At 39.6% G+C, this 21908-nt stretch overlaps 1 protein-coding gene across 2 annotated transcripts in view; it reads right to left on the reverse strand.

Annotated features, from left to right (window-relative positions):
- The window catches only part of DGKB (diacylglycerol kinase beta), a 366542-nt gene that overhangs the window by 147244 nt on the left and 197390 nt on the right, over positions 1-21908 (reverse strand). The gene's annotated exons all lie outside the window — the stretch shown is intronic.

The raw sequence follows: 21908 nt of genomic DNA on the forward strand, positions 1-21908 counted from the left end.
TTCCAGATGTTTGACTTGGATTTACCTTTGTTTTGCGTCTAAATACAGGCAGTCCCCTACTTACAGACACCGACTTACAGACGACCCCTACTTACAGACGGACCCCTCTGCCCCCTGTGACCTCTGGTGACCTCTCTGGATGTTACTATAGTCCCAGACTGCAATGATCAGCTGTAAGGTGTCTGTAATGAAGCTTTATTGATAATTATTGGTCCCATTAAAGCAAAAAAATTTTGAAACTCCCAAAAATTTTGCCTGGAACTACAATTATAAAATATACATTTTCAACTTACATACAAATTCAACTTAAGAACAAACTTATGGAACCTATCTTGTACGTAACCCGGAGACCTCCTGGTAGGTGCAAATAAACACTCCAGTCCCCATCACGTGTAGGAAACATTGTTATGAGTTGTAGAATTGTGCCATAACCTTTGCCTTAAGCTGTAGGCAGTGCGCAGGCGCGGTGCAGGAACGTCCAATGCCAGCCCAATGCTCGGTCCAGGACCTCCCCCTACCCACCCAATCGGAATAGAGGGCGGAGAACTCGCAATTCTTGGCTCTGCACTGAGAATTGCGACTACACCACAGCTTGTACAACTGTTATCAGGAGTACAAGCTGTGATAAACATATATCCACTGGTAACGTTTCAGCTCACAAACACAGAAGCCTAACTTAAAGGGGTATTCCCATCTGGGCATTTACATTTAATTGAATATAATTGCCACATGTAAACAATTTTTCAAAAAATGTTCATTTGTGAAGATAATTTATCCTAAATGTAGCCATGTTGTCCCTTAGAAATGACATAGTTTCCTTGGATACGACCACCCCATACTCTGGCAGAGGTGGCCAGACATGCGCTATTGTGACCTGTCTGACCACCTGGATTCAGCGTTCATTACCACATGTTGTAACTCCCGGACAAAAGCTTTGTTTCCTTGTACAATCCCTCCAACCGAGGTGGTTGTATCCAAGGACACAGTCTTGTTTCTAAGGGAACATATGACTACATTTAGGATAAATTATCTTCACACAGGAACTTTTTTTTAATAACATCTAAATAAAGAAATGTTTACATATGGCAGATTAATAAAAATTGAATGTGAATGCCCAGACGAGATACCCCTTAAGCCTTTTTTCCCCCTCTTTATATATATATTTTACATAATTGCAGTTTTTATGTGCATGGTAAGAAAAAAAAATTAAAGCAATATTAAAATAATCAAAAATAATCAAATAATGTAAATATATACTTAGGCATTTTATCAAATAATAAAATCAGGGGCAGATGCATCTCTCTTAGTCCTGTAATTTGTACCTGCACAGGGGCTTTTTGGTTTTCTTTTGACCAGTTTTGCTCTTTGATTTATCCTTGGGCGGATTTTCCTTTAGATAAATTGCGCTCTTTTCCGAATTCTTTGAAATTTACGCAATTTTTGGCACAATAATGTATATAAAATTTTTTTTTTAATAAAAATTAAAGTAATATACAGATAGTTGAATTGATCTATCTATCCAACCATCCATCTTTCTATAATCTAACATCTATCTATCTCATATCTATCTCCTATCTATCTATCTATCTATCTCCTATCTATCTCCTATCTATCTATCTATCTATCTATCTATCTATCTATCTATCTATCTCCTATCTCTCTATCTATCTCCTATCTATCTATCTATCTATCTATCTCCTATCTCTCTATCTATCTCCTATCTATCTATCTCCTATCTCTCTATCTATCTCCTATCTATCTATCTATCTATCTATCTCCTATCTATCTATCTATCTATCTATCTCCTATCTATCTATCTATCTCCTATCTATCTATCTATCTATCTATCTATCTATCTATCTATCTCCTATCTATCTATCTATCTATCTATCTATCAATCAATCTATCTATCTATCTCCTATCTATCTATCTCCTATCTATCTATCTATCTATCTATCTATCTATCTATCTATCTATCTATCTCCTATCTATCTATCTATCTATCTATCTATCTATCTATCTCCTATCTATCTATCTCCTATCTATCTATCTATCTATCTATCTATCTATCTTTCTATCTATCTATCTATCTATCTATCTATCTCATATCTATCTATCTATCTATCTTCTATATAATATTTGCTTTTAGTTTATATAGAATTTTATGTTGTCTTTTATTTTTTATTACTATTTTCATTTTTCATCTTCGGTGACTCTACATATAATCCAGTTGCATAAATCCCCCCCCCCCAATCTGTTCCACAAATAAGTGAACAAACAGAACGGACTTGAAAAAATTTGCCTTTTTACTTTTCGACCTAAAAGACATGTTTTCAAGTTTATTTATTGATTTAATCTGCTGTGTGTGCATTGGGTGCAGAGGTTTCTTGTCAAGCCTTTCATTTGAGAACAAATGCAAAACAAGTAAAATTTAATGTGTGCTTGATTTGTCTCCTGATTATGCTTGTCAGTGCACTGCTGTGATTGAGATTAATTTTACATCTGCAAAGCAATACCTTGAATTGGGCTTTGTTTGTACTTTCGTGCGTCGCTTCCCCCCCTCCCCCCCCCCCCCTTTAACTCCCACCAATCTGCACCAGTATCTTTTGTGTGCTCTGAGCTTTGAAACTGTTTTACAACACGTCTGGTCATTAACATAGAAAAAGGGATTGAAAATTTCAAAAAAATATTTAAAATAAAAATAATTAAACTTGTATCAAATTACCCAACTGCCAAAGCGCTGGGAAACAAAATTGTAACATGTGATGTAAACTGTATGTCTACTGTAGTTTACTAATTTATTGAATAACAGCTTAATAGCTCTGCATGGGCCGTCCACGGGGGTCACATGACCTGTAAGTTCCCTCCCACCCTGTGATGTCAGAGAGCAAAGTATCTGGAAGTCACTCCCTGCTCAGAGGTCAATAGAGTACAGTACAATCCCAAGGCCATTGACTAAATGACCCTATTAGTTTCCACCATTTAACCCCTAAAACGAGGTTCTGGACTTCCTTGTAACAAGACCTCCAGGGTTTCACCTCTTTGAGTAGTAGGTTGTAGCAGGTGGAGAAGAACTGGGTCAAAGTATTATATGAGAGTGTTATAATAATAATTCTTTATTTATATAGCGCACACAGATTACGCAGCGCTGCACAGAGCATGGAAAATTGGTCCCTGTCCCAATGGGGCTCACAATCTAATCACCCTACCAGTATGTTTTGGAGTGTGGGAGGAAACCGGAGGACCCGGAGGAAACCCACGCAAACATGGAGAGAACATACAAACGCTTTGCAGATGTTGACCTGGGTGGGATTCGAACCCAGGAACCTAGCGCTGCAAGGCAGAAGTGCTACTCACTCAGCCACCGTGTCGCCCTAACTTCAAGACCAATCCAAGGTAGTGCAGGTGGAGGACCCATAGTTAATAGTCCAAAGGTCAGGGTAGAAGTAGTTGTGAGAACGTTCAGGGGTTGTCAAGCCAAGGCTGTGATCACGGCACAGTATACCCACACAGGACGTAAGCTTTGCCAGGAATCTGTACAATTCAGAAGATACTCATAGAGGAAAGTGCCCATGATCCCTTGGGGTTTGCTGGCATTGGAGTTGGAAGATGGGAGCGTGTGCACCCTGGTGAGGAGCAGAATTATCCGATGGTATGGATGGCGACAGTTACATTATGCTATGCATGCACCATAAATATCTTATTAGAATATCCCCTTAAATGTTATTGAATGGATCTTACTGAACAATATATCCCTTTAATGTATACAGTTTAGTAAAAGGTGGGTCCAAATCATCAGTGGTGCTTTAAAATTAATCATATACCACTAAGACAGCTGAAAAGATGTTTCATGCCAACTACACTCATCCCCACCATACAGATGCCTAGTATGCATGTGTTCAAACTGGGAAGAAGGGAGTAACCTGATAGCAGACACTTCTCTCTCTTGAGAAATACAGGAGAGGGTCTGTCGCGATCTAGATGCCTAATCCATCCTGTAACCCAACACCTTCCATCTGGTAGATTCGTAACACCACCGAATCATTACATGGTGGCTCGGTCTTTGCTAGGAGACATTTCACCCCCGGTAACTGTTACTGTAGCCAATAGTCGTCGTGGTGATAGTATTGCCCAATGCCAGCATCTCTCTACCTAGTTGGGTCAACTGCCACTTAATAAAGACTATTACAAGAGGTAGCAACCTGGTGGCCACTTAGAGCAGAGTAAAGATACCCATACTGGGGTTAAAGGTTGAATAAACCACTTAGTGACACAGAGGGTCCATGTCGACCACATTACATTAACAAATGTGCCAAATTTACATGTAGGCACCCACTGCAGGTTCTACCTCCACTTTTTATATTCCATATTTCATTGTGGTTTCATTGTGTCAGTTCTACTTCCACCATAAGATCCTCCAATCTGCCAGGCTCTGACCCAATACTAGACCCCAGAGGTCCTGCTGAAGACAACCCAATGTAGAGCCTATGATGATCCGTTTCCTAAGGCTTGATGGAGGGTGGGCCCCAAAAATAGATTTTATCTCGTGACCTGAATCGCAATGTTGGGGTCCGTTCCAAACATTCAGCCACTTACTCCATGATCATCGCTGCGGGCATTTAAATACTGCTGCGAGTAATACCCGTGATCGGTGCCATTGCAGATGTTACAGGTTCGGGTTTCGGATTACAGTATTTTTCGGACTATAAGGCGCACTGGAGTATAAGGCGCACCATCAATAGATGCCTGCTAAAACTTCTATGTTCATATATAAGGCGCACCAGATTATAAGGCGCACCTTATTATAAGGATGAATGACCAGCAGGTGGCAGACCTGTGCACAGTTCAAGGCAGCTGTTGTCTGTAAGTACGGTTCATATATAAGGCGCACTGGACTATAAGGCGCACCTTTGATGTCTGAGAAAATCAAAGGATTTTTTGTGTGCCTTATAGTCCGAAAAATACAGTATTAATGCAGGTCTTCATCCCAAAAAAAATTTTTACTTAGAATTTTTTTAAATAAAATATTCAATTACTTACTGTAATGAAATTGTAACATATGTCTAAAATGAAAAGTTTTTACAAAATGGAATTTTTAAATGAGGAATCCACAAAAACTCTACGTTTTAATAGAACTTTCCAGCGCACAATGTAACGTAGAAGCTGTTTTGTTCTCCCGCTTCATTACAGTATTTATTTTTTTTCTTTTTTTCCATGGTTTTTTTTCAGAAACATTGAAAATCCCGGGTGTTAAGTAACATGCACGGGATATTTATGTGTGATTTATAGGAGATTAAAAGGAGCCTGCGTAATGACAGGGAAGTAAATTAAATCAGGATATGAATGAGAACTGTTTGTAGGTGTTCTAGAAAAAAAAATAAAAAACCTGCAGCTCCTGCGTAAATTCATCCACATTTACTGCATCTTACTATTTTTCTATTAATTTAATCTCCAAAATTATTTTCCGACACTAAATTGCTGTTGAGAAAAAAAAAAAAATAATAAAAAAATTACAGAGGATATTTTTGAATGATTTAAAAAAAAAAAAGAAAAGAAAAACACGGGTTAATTAATTTAAACTTATCTAAGGAAGAAAAATATATTTTAACAAGCACAAACACAAGCGCCGTCTGATTATATTCTAATCTGCAAACCTAATTATCACCTTCTTATAAAGTACAAGGAAAAGCTCTGCAAGCAAATTAATGTAACTTATCAGTAGGGCAGGACACAGCTCCCATAAATCATCTGCTGCTACTAAGAATTGCTATAAGCCCCAATTATTCCGAAAAGTTCACATCTGTTTGGAGGCAAAGATAAATCAAAAGCTAGAAAATGCAAAGATAAATAAATAGATAGATAGATAGATAGATAGATATGAGATAGATAGATAGATAGATAGATAGATAGATAGGAGATAGATAGATAGATAGGAGATAGATAGATAGATAGATAGGAGATAGATAGATAGATAGATAGATAGGAGATAGATATATAGATAGATAGATAGATAGATAGGAGATAGATATATAGATAGATAGATAGATAGATAGATAGATAGATAGATAGATAGATAGATAGGAGATAGATAGATAGATAGATAGAAAAAGAAAGTCCAAGCGGCACAATCCAGAGAAAGTAGTGGGTGCAAGCGTCCTGGGACTCGGCCTGAGGTCCCTCAACAATATATACAAGAAACTGGGCAGCACTCCAAATTGGTGATAAAAAAAGTGTAAGTTGTTTATTCCATGTTCAGCAACCAAACAGCGACGTTTCGGCCCCTAGGAGCCTTTCTCAAGCCGTCTATACAGTGTAAATGGCAGTATTATATACAAATCCCCATGGTCACATGACCTCATGATTCACGCCCACCAAATTACCATATTTGTGATACAAAAACTTGTTTTTTTTAAAAAATACATATAATTCATTAGCGTACAGTGATCTGTGTATTGAATACAATATATAAGTGTATATGACATACAAACAGTTAATATTTAATAAAAACCTGTGACAGTATTGTTCCGTGAGTACCCCACGTAGACCTCGTGTGTAGAAAGAAAAGTGCTGCAGTGCTTCTTGTGCAAATGGTCTAAGAATCGTGCTTGTTCTTCAGGTGTCTCCCCGTAATAGCTGAGATCTCCTGGGTCCACAAACTTGATCGCGGTAAAAGTTGTATGGAACGCATCTTGGAACGCACGCTCTGTATTTTTCACTGCGCATGCGCAGCCGAATGAATAGAGCGTGTGTGGTGTCATGGTAACCAAGAGAGTTGAAACAAAGTAGCTGGCTAGCTCGATCAACTGTGGTGGAAGGTAGGCCAAACCTTTGTAGAACTTAATTATATAGTGCAACAATGCGAGGCATCAGCTATTTATACGGGTATATTGGCTGTACTGACAGCTATGGTCACCAAAGACGGGCCAGCAGTTTGTTAACCCCTCCCGGGGAAACACTCCGCTGGAAGGGACCTTATTGTCCGATAGATCCCTAAGAATAATCGGGATAAACGGCATTGGGGTCCCATTCCCTAAATGACCTGATTTAGGTAAAAACCTGTAAACCCCAGCTAGAGCCTCAAAAGTTAGAAGGAAGGCACAAACCTGCACCAAATGTAGATGAAGAAAACTGTAGAAACTGCGTATAGAGGAAGTTTGTGGTTGTAGTATTGTGGAGAAGGATGCTTCACGGGGAGACATCTGGAACTGGCTTTGTATTATCTGCGTAAGAAAACATATATATATTAAAATATAGCTTATCCAAGAAAAAAATTTTTTTGGTTTTGTTTTCTTACGCAGATAATACAAAGCCAGTTCCAGATGTCTCCCCGTGAAGCATCCTTCTCCACAATACTACAACCACAAACTTCCTCTATACGCAGTTTCTACAGTTTTCTTCATCTACATTTGGTGCAGGTTTGTGCCTTCCTTCTAACTTTTGAGGCTCTAGCTGGGGTTTACAGGTTTTTACCTAAATCAGGTCATTTAGGGAATGGGACCCCAATGCCGTTTATCCCGATTATTCTTAGGGATCTATCGGACAATAAGGTCCCTTCCAGCGGAGTGTTTCCCCGGGAGGGGTTAACAAACTGCTGGCCCGTCTTTGGTGACCATAGCTGTCAGTACAGCCAATATACCCGTATAAATAGCTGATGCCTCGCATTGTTGCACTATATAATTAAGTTCTACAAAGGTTTGGCCTACCTTCCACCACAGTTGATCGAGCTAGCCAGCTACTTTGTTTCAACTCTCTTGGTTACCATGACACCACACACGCTCTATTCATTCGGCTGCGCATGCGCAGTGAAAAATACAGAGCGTGCGTTCCAAGATGCGTTCCATACAACTTTTACCGCGATCAAGTTTGTGGACCCAGGAGATCTCAGCTATTACGGGGAGACACCTGAAGAACAAGCACGATTCTTAGACCATTTGCACAAGAAGCACTGCAGCACTTTTCTTTCTACACACGAGGTCTACGTGGGGTACTCACGGAACAATACTGTCACAGGTTTTTATTAAATATTAACTGTTTGTATGTCATATACACTTATATATTGTATTCAATACACAGATCACTGTACGCTAATGAATTATATGTATTTTTTAAAAAAAACAAGTTTTTGTATCACAAATATGGTAATTTGGTGGGCGTGAATCATGAGGTCATGTGACCATGGGGATTTGTATATAATACTGCCATTTACACTGTATAGACGGCTTGAGAAAGGCTCCTAGGGGCCGAAACGTCGCTGTTTGGTTGCTGAACATGGAATAAACAACTTACACTTTTTTTATCACCAATTTGGAGTGCTGCCCAGTTTCTTGTATAGATAGATAGATAGATATGAGATAGATAGATAGATAGACAGATAGATAGGAGATAGATATATAGATAGATAGATAGATAGATAGATAGATATGAGATAGATAGATAGACAGATAGATAGATAGATATGAGATAGATAGATAGACAGGAGATAGATATGAGATAGATAGATAGATAGATAGATAGATATGAGATAGATAGATAGATAGATAGATAGATAGATAGATAGGAGATAGATAGATAGATAGATATGAGATAGATAGATAAATATGAGATAGATAGATATGAGATAGATAGATAGATAGATAGATATGAGATAGATAGATAGGAGATAGATAGATAGATAGATAGATAGATAGATAGATAGATAGATATGAGATAGATAGATAGATAGATAGATAGATAGATAGAAAGATAGATATGAGATAGATAGATAGATAGATAGATATGAGATAGATAGATAGATAGATATGAGATAGATAGATAGATAGATATGAGATAGATAGATAGATATGAGATAGATATATAGATAGATATGAGATAGATAGATAGATAGATAGATAGATAGATAGATAGATAGATAGATAGGAGATAGATAGATAGATAGATATAGATATGAGATAGATAGATAGATAGATAGATAGATAGATAGATAGGAGATAGATAGGAGATAGATAGATAGATAGATATGAGATAGATAGATAGACAGGAGATAGATATGAGATAGATAGATAGATAGATAGATAGATAGATAGATAGATAGATAGATATGAGATAGATAGATAGATAGATAGATAGATAGGAGATAGATAGATAGATAGATAGATATGAGATAGATAGATAAATATGAGATAGATAGATATGAGATAGATAGATAGATAGATAGATATGAGATAGATATATAGATAGATATGAGATAGATAGATAGATAGATAGATAGATAGATAGATAGATAGATAGATATGAGATAGATAGATAGATATGAGATAGATAGATAGATAGTTAGATAGATAGATAGATATACCCACCATACACAGCGAGCTGCCATGTCCTGTGTATCCTGACACCTTTCTATCATAGCCAGCAGTGGTCAGGGGTCAGCATGGGCGCTCTGACCCCTCTGTCACTACACCCCCCATACACAGCGAGCTGCCATGTCCTGTATGTCCTGACACCTTTCTATCATAGCCAGCAGTGGTCAGGGGTCAGCATGGGCGCTCTGACCCCTCTGTGACTTCACCCCCCATACACAGCGAGCTGCCATGTCCTGTGTGTCCTGACACCTTTCTATCACAGCCAGCAGCGGTCAGCATGGGCGCTCTGACCCCTCTGTGACTACATCCCCCATACACAGCGAGCTGCCGTGTCCTGTGTGTCCTGACACCTTTCTATCATAGCCAGCAGTGGTCAGGGGGCAGCATGGGCGCTCTGACCTCTCTGTGACTACACCCCCCATACACAGCGAGCTGCCATGTCCTGTGTGTCCTGACACCTTTCTATCATAGCCAGCAGTGGTCAGGGGTCAGCATGGGTGCTCTGACCCCTCGGTGACTACACCCCCCATACACAGCCATCTGCCATGTCCTGTGTCCTGACACCTTTCTATCATAGCCAGCAGTGGTCAGGGGTCAGCATGGGCGCTCTGACACCTCTGTGACTACACCCCCCATACACAGCGAGCTGCCATGTCCTGTTTGTCCTGACACCTTTCTATCATAGCCAGCAGTGGTCAGGGGTCAGCATGGGCGCTCTGACCTCTCTATTACTACACCCCCCATACACAGCGAGCTGCCATGTCCTGTGTGTCCTGACACCTTTCTATCATAGCCAGCAGTGGTCAGGGGTCAGCATGGGCGCTCTGAACCCTCTGTGACTACACCCCTCATACACAGCGAGCTGCCATGTCCTGTGTGTCCTGACACCTTTCTATCATAACCAGCAGTGGTCAGGGGTCAGCATGGGCGCTCTGACCCATCTGTGACTACACCCCATACACAGCGAGCTGCCATGTCCTGTGTGTCCTGACACCTTTCTATCATAGCCAGCAGTGGTCAGGGGTCAGCATGGGCGCTCTGACCCCTCTGTGACTACACCCCCCATACACAGGGAGCTGCCATGTCCTGTGTGTCCTGACACCTTTCTATCATAGCCAGCAGTGGTCAGGGGTCAGCATGGGCGCTCTGACCTCTCTGTGACTACACCCCCCATACACAGCGAGCTGCCATGTCCTGTGTGTCCTGACACCTTTCTATCATAGCCAGCAGTGGTCAGGGGTCAGCATGGGCGCTCTGACCCCTCTGTGACTACACCCCCCATACACAGCGAGCTGTCATGTCCTGTCTCCTGACACCTTTCTATTATAGCCAGCAGTGGTCAGGGGTCAGCATGGGCGCTCTGACCCCTCTGTGACTACACCCCCCATACACAGCGAGCTGTCATGTCCTGTCTCCTGACACCTTTCTATTATAGCCAGCAGTGGTCAGGGGTCAGCATGTGCACTCTGACCCCTCTGTGACTACACCCCCTATACACAGCGAGCTGCCATGTCCTGTGTGTCCTGACACCTTTCTATCATAGCCAGCAGTGGTCAGGGGTCAGCATGGGCGCTCTGACCTCTCTGTGACTACACCCCATACACAGCGAGCTGCCATGTCCTGTGTGTCCTGACACCTTTCTATCATAGCCAGCAGTGGTCAGGGGTCAGCATGGGCGCTCTGACCTCTCTGTGACTACACCCCCATACACAGCGAGCTGCCATGTCCTGTGTCCTGACACCTTTCTATCATAGCCAGCAGTGGTCAGGGGTCAGCATGGGGGCTCTGACCCCTCTGTGACTACACACCCCATACACAGCGAGCTGCCATGTCCTGACACCTTTCTATCATAGCCAGCAGTGGTCAGGGGTCAGCATGGGCGCTCTGACCTCTCTGTGACTACACCCCATACACAGCGAGCTGCCATGTCCTGTGTGTCCTGACACCTTTCTATCATAGCCAGCAGTGGTCAGGGGTCAGCATGGGCGCTCTGACCCCTCTGTGACTACACCCCCCATACACAGCGAGCTGCCATGTCCTGTGTGTCCTGACACCTTTCTATCATAGCCAGCAGTGGTCAGGGGTCAGCATGGGCGCTCTGACCCCTCTGTGACTACACTCCCCATACACAGCGAGCTGCCATGTCCTGTGTGTCCTGACACCTTTCTATCATAGCCAGCAGTGGTCAGGGGTCAGCATGGGCGCTCTGACCCCTCTGTGACTACACCCCCCATACACAGGGAGCTGCCATGTCCTGTGTGTCCTGACACCTTTCTATCATAGCCAGCAGTGGTCAGGGGTCAGCATGGGCGCTCTGACCTCTCTGTGACTACACCCCCCATACACAGGGAGCTGCCATGTCCTGTGTGTCCTGACACCTTTCTATCATAGCCAGCAGTGGTCAGGGGTCAGCATGGGCGCTCTGACACCTCTGTGACTACACCCCCATACACAGGGAGCTGCCATGTCCTGTGTGTCCTGACACCTTTCTATCATAGCCAGCAGTGGTATACAACATTGCAATATGAATAAATATATATTTTTCTTACAAGAACTGTTTGGGCTCCTGTTCTTGGATTTTTTGATAGATTCCGTAGAGTGCATCCTTGCCGTATGTATATAATTATATGTATTTGGTTACAGAGTATATAGGTCGTCTTCATATCCTTTAATATATACACATATAAATATCACCCTCCTTCTTCAGAGGAAGGTTCTCACTTTCTGCTTAATGTGGCATTTAGAAGACAGACCCTCGAAGTCCTTAATTATAAAGAGGCATTGATTGTATTTTCCAAAACACAGCAGGAAGTCAGCACCAGAACACACCCGTCCCCTGACAACAGACGCCATTAATAGTAATTGGCCACTGTCATGCTTCATGAATAATCCTGTGCACTGCGCACGGCCTACAGCCCCCCCAACACCACAAGTCAGGAGGGAGGTAGGTACCAGAGTATGTACAATGAGAGCACAGGAAATCTATCTATCTATCTATCTATCTATCTATCTCATATCTATCTATCTCATATCTATCTATCTCATATCTATCTATCTTATATATATCTATCTATCTATCTATCTATCTCATATCTATCTATCTCATATCTATCTATCTATCTATGTATCTCCTATCTATCTATCTCCTATCTATCTATCTCCTATCTATCTCATATCTATCTATCTATCTATCTATCTATCTATCTATCTATCTCCTATCTATCTATCTATCTATCTATCTATCTCATATCTATCTATCTATCTATCTATCTATCTCATATCTATCTATCTATCTATCTATCTATCTCATATCTATCTATCTCTCTAGGTAACTGTAGGAAAGAGGCAGCACTCAAGCATGAAAAAGGCGTGTTTAAACGCCGAAACGTTGCACATGGAATAAAGCTTCACCCTTTTCCACGTACCCCGGAGTGCTGCCTCTTTCCTACAGTTACCTAGACGGACCCCGGCCAAGGGACCTACGGCTGCTGCACCCTTGTTTTCCTGTGCTGCTTTGGACTTTCCTTTTTTCCATCTATCTCTCTATCTATCTTATATATCTATCTCATATCTATCTATCTATCTCATATCTATCTATCTATCTATCTATCTCATATCTATCTATCTATCTATCTATCTATCTATCTATCTCATATCTATCTATCTATCTATCTATCTATCTATCTCCTATCTATCTATCTCCTATCTATCTATCTCCTATCTATCTATCTATCTATCTACCTATCTATCTATCTATCTATCTATCTATCTATCTATCTCATATCTATCTCATATCTATCTATCTCCTATCTATCTATCTCCTATCTATCTATCTATCTATCTATCTATCTATCTATCTATCTCCTATCTATCTATCTATCTATCTAATATCTATCTATCTATCTATCTATCTATCTATCTATCCTCAGATATCAGGATGACCCCAGATTTGGCATTAGGGGTTTCCCAGACATGTCTTATGTGATATGTGATATGTGTCCTTTCCACATGTATCAGGATTGTTGTCTTTCTGTTCACTTTGTTGGCCTGAGACGTGCAAATGCCATCAAATATTGTCCCACAGACAGGAGCGCAGGGAATTTGCTAAAAATCACAGAGTTATTTACACTGTGAACCCGGATGCAAAATACATTGAGATATTAGTGAAATCTGATTTGCCTACTGGCACATCCAACTATCCGAGCTCTATAGGTGCCAACGTACATCCACCGCCTTGTGGTAAAGTGCCCTGGTTAACCCTCCAGGAATCAGTCACCCCTTTAACCATATAAGGCCCTTTTCCATTTCTGGAGAAAAGAATTGACTGATGTTCAACCATTTCCAATTTTAGAAAAGAAACTTCCATAATGAGAACTATAATGGTCAGAAAAATCACATAGAAATATATATTGGTTCTATTTTTGGGAGAAAATTTGTATAGTTTTCCATCCCCAAATCTCATTGCCTGATGCAGCGCTGGGAATGGGTACTGCTCGGCGTGTCCGGCCACAGAAGTTTACGCGCCTCTGTAAACAAACAGGGGCATGGACCAGAGAGGGGGTGGCGCGGGACAAAGGGCGGGACAACGTTTTTGAAAAGTCTAAGACAACCCCTTTAATATCCAGATCCTTCAAGTTGTCTCATGGAAACCAACGGAGTCCAGGATGAGACAATCCAAGAAGTCCCATAGAGATCAAAGAAGAATTGGATGAAGTTGTCCCTAACTTGACCAATTTGTAAGAATGGAGGGATGAGCTGATTCTGGAAGTCCTACATTTAAGGGAAAACGCAGTCCTTCATTGTCTGAATCTTGGGGGTCTTGATTATCAGATGTCATGATCAAACATATATTCCCCATATTCAAAAGTGTCAGTGCTCTACTCCATAGAACATGTCCTTAAATACGAATAGTAACTATTCGAACAACCTCACCAAATCATCTTAGGTTAAAAATGAAAGATTTCCTAGGACAGTGGTGGCGACCCTATGGCACGGGTGCCAGAGGTGGCACTCAGAGCACTTTTTGTGGGTACTCAGACCATCGCCCCACCAAATCTTCCACCAAAGTGCTATTTTAAAGCGACACTTCGTTGACTGTTTAGAACTGCACAAAAAATGAAAAGGCTTTGACGGAAGATCTTTGGAGGTCATCCTGTTGGACCCACCATTCTTCCTGTACAGGGAGACCCTGGAGAGAAGTGATGGTCTGAATTTGCCCTCCTTCGTTCAACTGTATTGGTGGCCTCACGATACAATTGAAAGTTTGAAATAACAGGTAACAATGAGTTACTTCTTAAAGTGCCATGTTGGCACTTCACAGGAAATAAGTGGATTTTTTGATGTTGTTTGGGCACTCAGTCTCTAAAAGGTTCCCCATTACTGTCCTAGGATTTTCCATTCCTGTCTCCGTTTCCCTGTGTTGGATCTCGCAGTAGACCCTGCTCCACTCTCGTGTCCGAGGTTCACTGGATCCTATACTGGAAATTCCAGATCACCAAGGTAAAGGGTATGTAATAAATGTATTATATATACTTCGAAAAACATTATTAAAAATGCACTTTTTTGACGTTTAAAAGATGCCAAAACACCTCGCCCAACCTAGGTTTCGCCTCCTCAGGCTTCTTCCGGGGCATGAATCCCGAGGAGGCCAAACCTAGGTCGGGCGAGGTGCTTTGGCATCTTTTAAAGATTTGTGATACGCTCGTTGTTAATGATGTTTTTGGATGTAAATAGAATACATTTATGACATACTCTTTACCTTGGTGATCTGCCATTCCCAGTATAGGATCTCCAGTGAACATCAGACACGAGAGTGGAGTGGGGTCTACCGCGGGATCCAACATAAGGAAATGGAGACAGGAACAGAAAATCCTAGGAAATCTTCTATTTTTAACCTAAGATGATTTGGTGAAATTGTTCCTTGGAATTAGTATGGAATTAGACATGTTCTATGGAGAAGAGCACTGACACTATTGAATTAGTGGAACATCTTGGCTATTGTGGGAGCGTGCCTAGTCAGTGGCTCCTCTAAATCTTAACCTCTAGTTCCCGGGTATAACATTTCTGAATATATTCCCCATCACCACTTATCCTGTACTGATACTAATGTATATCATTTAATGTTTAGTGAGTCATAGGGTCTTCACATGTGGCCATACAGAGCACCAGTGGAGCGTCAATGACTTTTCTACGACCCGGATACAACGAGTAGTGATATGTGCACATGTGACAACTTGCCTCGATGACTTTTTATTTCAAAAACTTTTACAGAGACTTACAATCTATCAGTATATGCAAAATATGAAGTATGCAAATGAACAATGAGATGATGAATGTATGTATGATAAACACAGAAGAGAAGGAATGCATAATAGACACCTAATTATGATCACATGCTTCACAATCAAAATGTATTCATCCAAAATCATTGATGACCTTGCAGACTCGTTAAAAGTAGAGCGTGTCTGCAAGCGATGATCATCATGTAATAAAGAGAGAGATAAAACAATACCGGGATTCCCAGATCAGATGTTGAGAGTTAAGAAAAATTGTGTCTGATTAGCAGCCATGAAAATGCTGAATAATGCCAATCGGGGGTTTTTTTTTCCCCCTTAAAGTTCAAACGAAGACTGAAGAGTCTCCAACGCTTATTCCTATTTTCAAAAAGTTAACAATAAACCAGAAATTAAGAGTTTAACTCAAAATATTTGTTGCCAAAAACTACTATAGACTAAAGGACCCGATGTCCCGTGAATACAATGTTGTCCTCGATGAGTGGTTGACCTTCCATTGGCCAATAGAGTTTCCATTCTAGAATTGAACACGTTTTTTCTCGAAAATAGGACCCTGGTCATACAAGTAGGCAATTTGTCACTACATTGATATGGGAACTTTGTCTAGAGATACTTGTAAACGAAAGCTACTGGTGTCTGGTGATCATAATTTTGTGCATACTATTCTTTACGGTGCAACTTCGAATGGCTCAATACATCAGTTATGGTTTCATCCATAGATTTCTCGTTTTTGAATATTAGAGCTCAAGTAAAGTTAACCCAAAATAATCGTAGGCAAAAACTACTGGGAATTAAAGAATCTGACGACTAGTGGCCATAATTTTGAGCCATTGGTCTTCGTCTAGAAGAGTTTCCATTCTCACATTATGGAAGTTACGTCTCAGAAATAGGATATAGGTCAAAGACCACTCAATCATCGCCAAAGATTTGTAGCCAAATTTGCCACTGCTTAGACATGGAAAGTTTGACTCAAGATATTTGTATCTAATAAAAACTGAGGATAAAGGACCCAATGCTCATGGGTTATAATTGTAGCTTCAAGAGTGGTTGACCTTTTATGGACCAATAGATCTCCCATTCTTGAATTATTTCCTGAAATGTTAGAGGTTGGTCAAAGATCGGTCAATTGTCTCTAGATGTGACATCCCAGAAGATGTTTCTAGGCAAAAACTACTTGAGATTAAAGGACCCAATGCCAGGTGGTCATAATTTAGACTTTGATGACCCGTTGACTTTCCATTGACGAGTAGAAATAACGTTCTAAAATTAGAGAAGTTTAATCTCAAAAACAGTCGAAAGGTAGAAGACCAATCATCACTTCATTGACATGGAACATTTTAAATCAAGATACATGTAGCCGAAACCTACTATGGATATAAGGACCCAATGCCCAGTAGGTAGAATTTTTAACCGTGACAATTGGTTGGTCTTATGGTGTCAAGTAGAGTATCAAGACCATTGTCAAATTAGAAGTTTCTTCTCAAAAATTGGACTGTAAATTGTCTTTACATATAACATGTTAGAAAGTTTAACTTGTGATATTTATAGCCAAAAACTACATTGGACCCAATGCCCATGGATGTCATTTTGGACACTGATAAGTACAGGCGGTCCCCTACTTAAGGGCACCCGACTTACAGAGGACCCTTAGTTACAGACGGACCCCTCTGCCCCCTGTGACCTCTGGTGACCTCTGTGGATGTTACTATAGTCCCAGGCTGCAATGATCAGCTGTAAGGTGTCTGTAATGAAGCTTTATTGATATTCTTTGGTCCAATTACAACAAAAAAATTTTGAAACTCCAATTGTCACTGGGACAAAAAATTTTTTGTCTGGATCTACAATTATAAAATATACAGTTTCGACTTACATACAAATTCGACTTAAGAAGAAACCTACAGAACCTATCTTGTACGTAACCCAGGGACTGCCTGTAGTTAACCTTTTATTAACCAATACAGTTTGAATACTCAAATTATTAAGGTTTTCTCGAAAAAAAAGGACCTAGACTAGAATTTAGTTTTCAACTTCTGCATGTTGATGAACAATTTATAAAACGTCAGGAGTTTAACTCTGTTCATCATGTAGCAGCTGATGCTGGGAAATCCATGGATAACAGTCCTGCTGCTAATAACAACATACACTAATGTGTGTTTACACTTGCTGTAGAGAGCACAGAGCACAGCAGTGTGAGCACACGCCCCTAGTGCACTCAAAGAATCTACAATCTTGGAATATGAATCCAGTTTTCACAGTCCTGCTGCTACTAACAAAATACACAGCTGTCTGACTACCTTTTTGTATGTGGAAAATATGTAACAATGGCTGCACAGAGCACAGCAGTGTGAAGACTACTCCCCATAACACCCTAAAATCCGCCCTTTACCTTGAAGGCAGGGCACAGACACAATTGAGCCATATCAGGAATTTGTACTAACATTTGCATGTACTACATCGATATGCAAAATGATAAACTCTAACCTATAATTCAGTATTTGATGATAAAATGTCCAAGGAAAGTTCTGTACATAATTTGCATAGAAGTGAAACATAGAGAAGACGGCAAATAAACAAGTCTCATGTATGCAAAATCTAACAATGAGAACCAGGACTAAACACTGCAATGTACACCAGGAGTATCAATGGAAAGCAAAGGATTTACATGGCCCAGAGGGGGGAGGTCAGATTTAAAAAGTTAGTAAATAGTTTACTATCTACATAGGAAAAACACTAAAGTGGAGTTCACAAAGGGACAAGATGGATCTAAAAGAAACCATTAAAACAAAGATTTTTTCTAAGGAGAAATGTAAAAAGAACCCTGTATGTACAAAAATGTAACTACTATAATACTGCCCCCTATGTACAAGAATAAAACTACTATAATACTGCCCCCTATGTACAAGAATATAACTACTATAATACTGCCCCCTATGTACAAGAATATAACTACTATAATACTGCCCCCTATGTACAGGAATATAACTACTATAATACTGTCCCCTATGTACAAGAATATAACTACTATAATACTGCCCCCTATGTACAGGAATATAACTACTATAATACTGCCCCCTATGTACAGGAATATAACTACTATAATACTGCCCCCTATGTACAAGAATATAACTACTATAATACTGCCCCTATGTACAAGAATATAACTACTATAATACTGCCCCCTATGTACAGGAATATAACTACTATAATACTGCCCCCTATGTACAGGAATATAACTACTATAATACTGCCCCCTATGTACAGGAATATAACTACTATAATACTGCCCCCTATGTACAAGAATATAACTACTATAATACTGCCCCCTATGTACAAGAATATAACTACTATAATACTGCCCCCTATGTACAAGAATATAACTACTATAATACTGCCCCTATGTACAAGAATATAACTACTATAATACTGCCCCCTATGTATAGGAATATAACTACTATAATACTGCCCCCTATGTACAAGAATATAACTACTATAATACTGCCCCCTATGTACAGGAATATAACTACTATAATACTGCCCCTATGTACAGGAATATAACTACTATAATACTGCGCCTATGTACAAGAATATAACTACTATAATACTGCCTCCTATGTACAAGAATATAACTACTATAATACTGCCCCCTATGTACAAGAATATAACTACTATAATACTGCCCCTATGTACAGGAATATAACTACTATAATACTGCCCCCTATGTACAGGAATATAACTACTATAATACTGCCCCCTATGTACAGGAATATAACTACTATAATACTGCCCCCTATGTACAAGAATATAACTACTATAATACTGCCCCTATGTACAAGAATATAACTACTATAATACTGCCCCCTATGTACAGGAATATAACTACTATAATACTGCCCCCTATGTACAGGAATATAACTACTATAATACTGCCCCCTATGTACAGGAATATAACTACTATAATACTGCCCCCTATGTACAAGAATATAACTACTATAATACTGCCCCCTATGTACAAGAATATAACTACTATAATACTGCCCCCTATGTACAAGAATATAACTACTATAATACTGCCCCTATGTACAAGAATATAACTACTATAATACTGCCCCCTATGTATAGGAATATAACTACTATAATACTGCCCCCTATGTACAAGAATATAACTACTATAATACTGCCCCCTATGTACAGGAATATAACTACTATAATACTGCCCCTATGTACAGGAATATAACTACTATAATACTGCGCCTATGTACAAGAATATAACTACTATAATACTGCCTCCTATGTACAAGAATATAACTACTATAATACTGCCCCCTATGTACAAGAATATAACTACTATAATACTGCCCCTATGTACAAGAATATAACTACTATAATACTGCCCCCTATGTATAGGAATATAACTACTATAATACTGCCCCCTATGTACAAGAATATAACTACTATAATACTGCCCCCTATGTACAGGAATATAACTACTATAATACTGCCCCTATGTACAGGAATATAACTACTATAATACTGCGCCTATGTACAAGAATATAACTACTATAATACTGCCTCCTATGTACAAGAATGTAACTACTATAATACTGTCCCCTATGTACAAGAATATAACTACTATAATACTACCCCTTATGTACAGGAATATAACTACTATAATACTGCCCCCTATGTACAAGAATATAACTACTATAATACTGTTCCCTATGTACAGGAATATAACTACTTTAATACTGCCCCCTATGTAAAAGAATATAACTACTATAATACTACCCCCTATGTACAAGAATATAACTACTATAATACTGTTCCCTATGTACAGGAATATAACTACTATAATACTGTTCCCTATGTACAGGAATATAACTACTTTAATACTGCCCCTATGTACAAGAATATAACTACTATAATACTGCCCCCCTATGTACAGGAATATAACTACTATAATACTGTCCCCAATGTACAAGAATATAACTACTATAATACTGCCCCATATGTACAAGAATATAACTACTATAATACTGCCTCCTATGTACAGGAATATAACTACTATAAAACTGCCTCCTATGTACAAGAATATAACTACTATAATACTGCCTCCTATGTACAAGAATGTAACTACTATAATACTGTCCCCTATGTACAAGAATATAACTACTATAATACTACCCCTTATGTACAGGAATATAACTACTATAATACTGCCCCCTATGTACAAGAATATAACTACTATAATACTGCCCCCTATGTACAGGGATATAACTACTATAATACTGCCCCCTATGTACAGGAATATAACTACTATAATACTGCCCCCTATGTACAGGAATATAACTACTATAATACTGCCCCCTATGTACAGGAATATAACTACTATAATACTGCCCCCTATGTACAAGAATATAACTACTATAATACTGCCCCCTATGTACAGGGATATAACTACTATAATACTGCCCCCTATGTTCAAGAATATAACTACTATAATACTGTTCCCTATGTACAGGAATATAACTACTTTAATACTGCCCCTATGTACAAGAATATAACTACTATAATACTGCCCTATGTACAAGAATATAACTACTATAATACTGCCCCCTATGTACAGGAATATAACTACTATAATACTGTCCCCAATGTACAAGAATATAACTACTATAATACTGCCCCATATGTACAAGAATATAACTACTATAATACTGCCACCTATGTACAAGAATATAACTACTATAATACTACCCCTATGTACAGGAATATAACTACTATAAAACTGCCTCCTATGTACAAGAATATAACTACTATAATACTGCCCCCTATGTACAGGAATATAACTACTATAATACTTCCCCCTATGTACAAGAATATAACTACTATAATACTGCCCCCTATGTACAGGAATATAACTACTATAATACTGCCCCCTATGTACAAGAATATAACTACTATAATACTGCCCCCTATGTACAGGAATATAACTACTATAATACTGCCCCCTATGTACAAGAATATAACTACTATAATACTGCCCCCTATGTACAAGAATATAACTACTATGGGTCGGGGTGGGTCGCGCTCCATCCTGTCACTAGATGCTTCTAAGGCCTTTGACAGGGTGGAGTGGGACTTTCTTTGGGAGGTCTTGCATAGATTTGGGTTGGGTTCTCCGTTTGTGGACTGGATCAGACTCTTTTATAAGTCCCCAAGGGTCTGTATCAGGGTCAATAACGATTTCTCCCCC

The sequence above is a fragment of the Engystomops pustulosus genome, chromosome 5, assembly GCF_040894005.1.
Source record: "Engystomops pustulosus chromosome 5, aEngPut4.maternal, whole genome shotgun sequence".
Classification (NCBI taxonomy): Eukaryota; Metazoa; Chordata; class Amphibia; order Anura; family Leptodactylidae; genus Engystomops; species Engystomops pustulosus.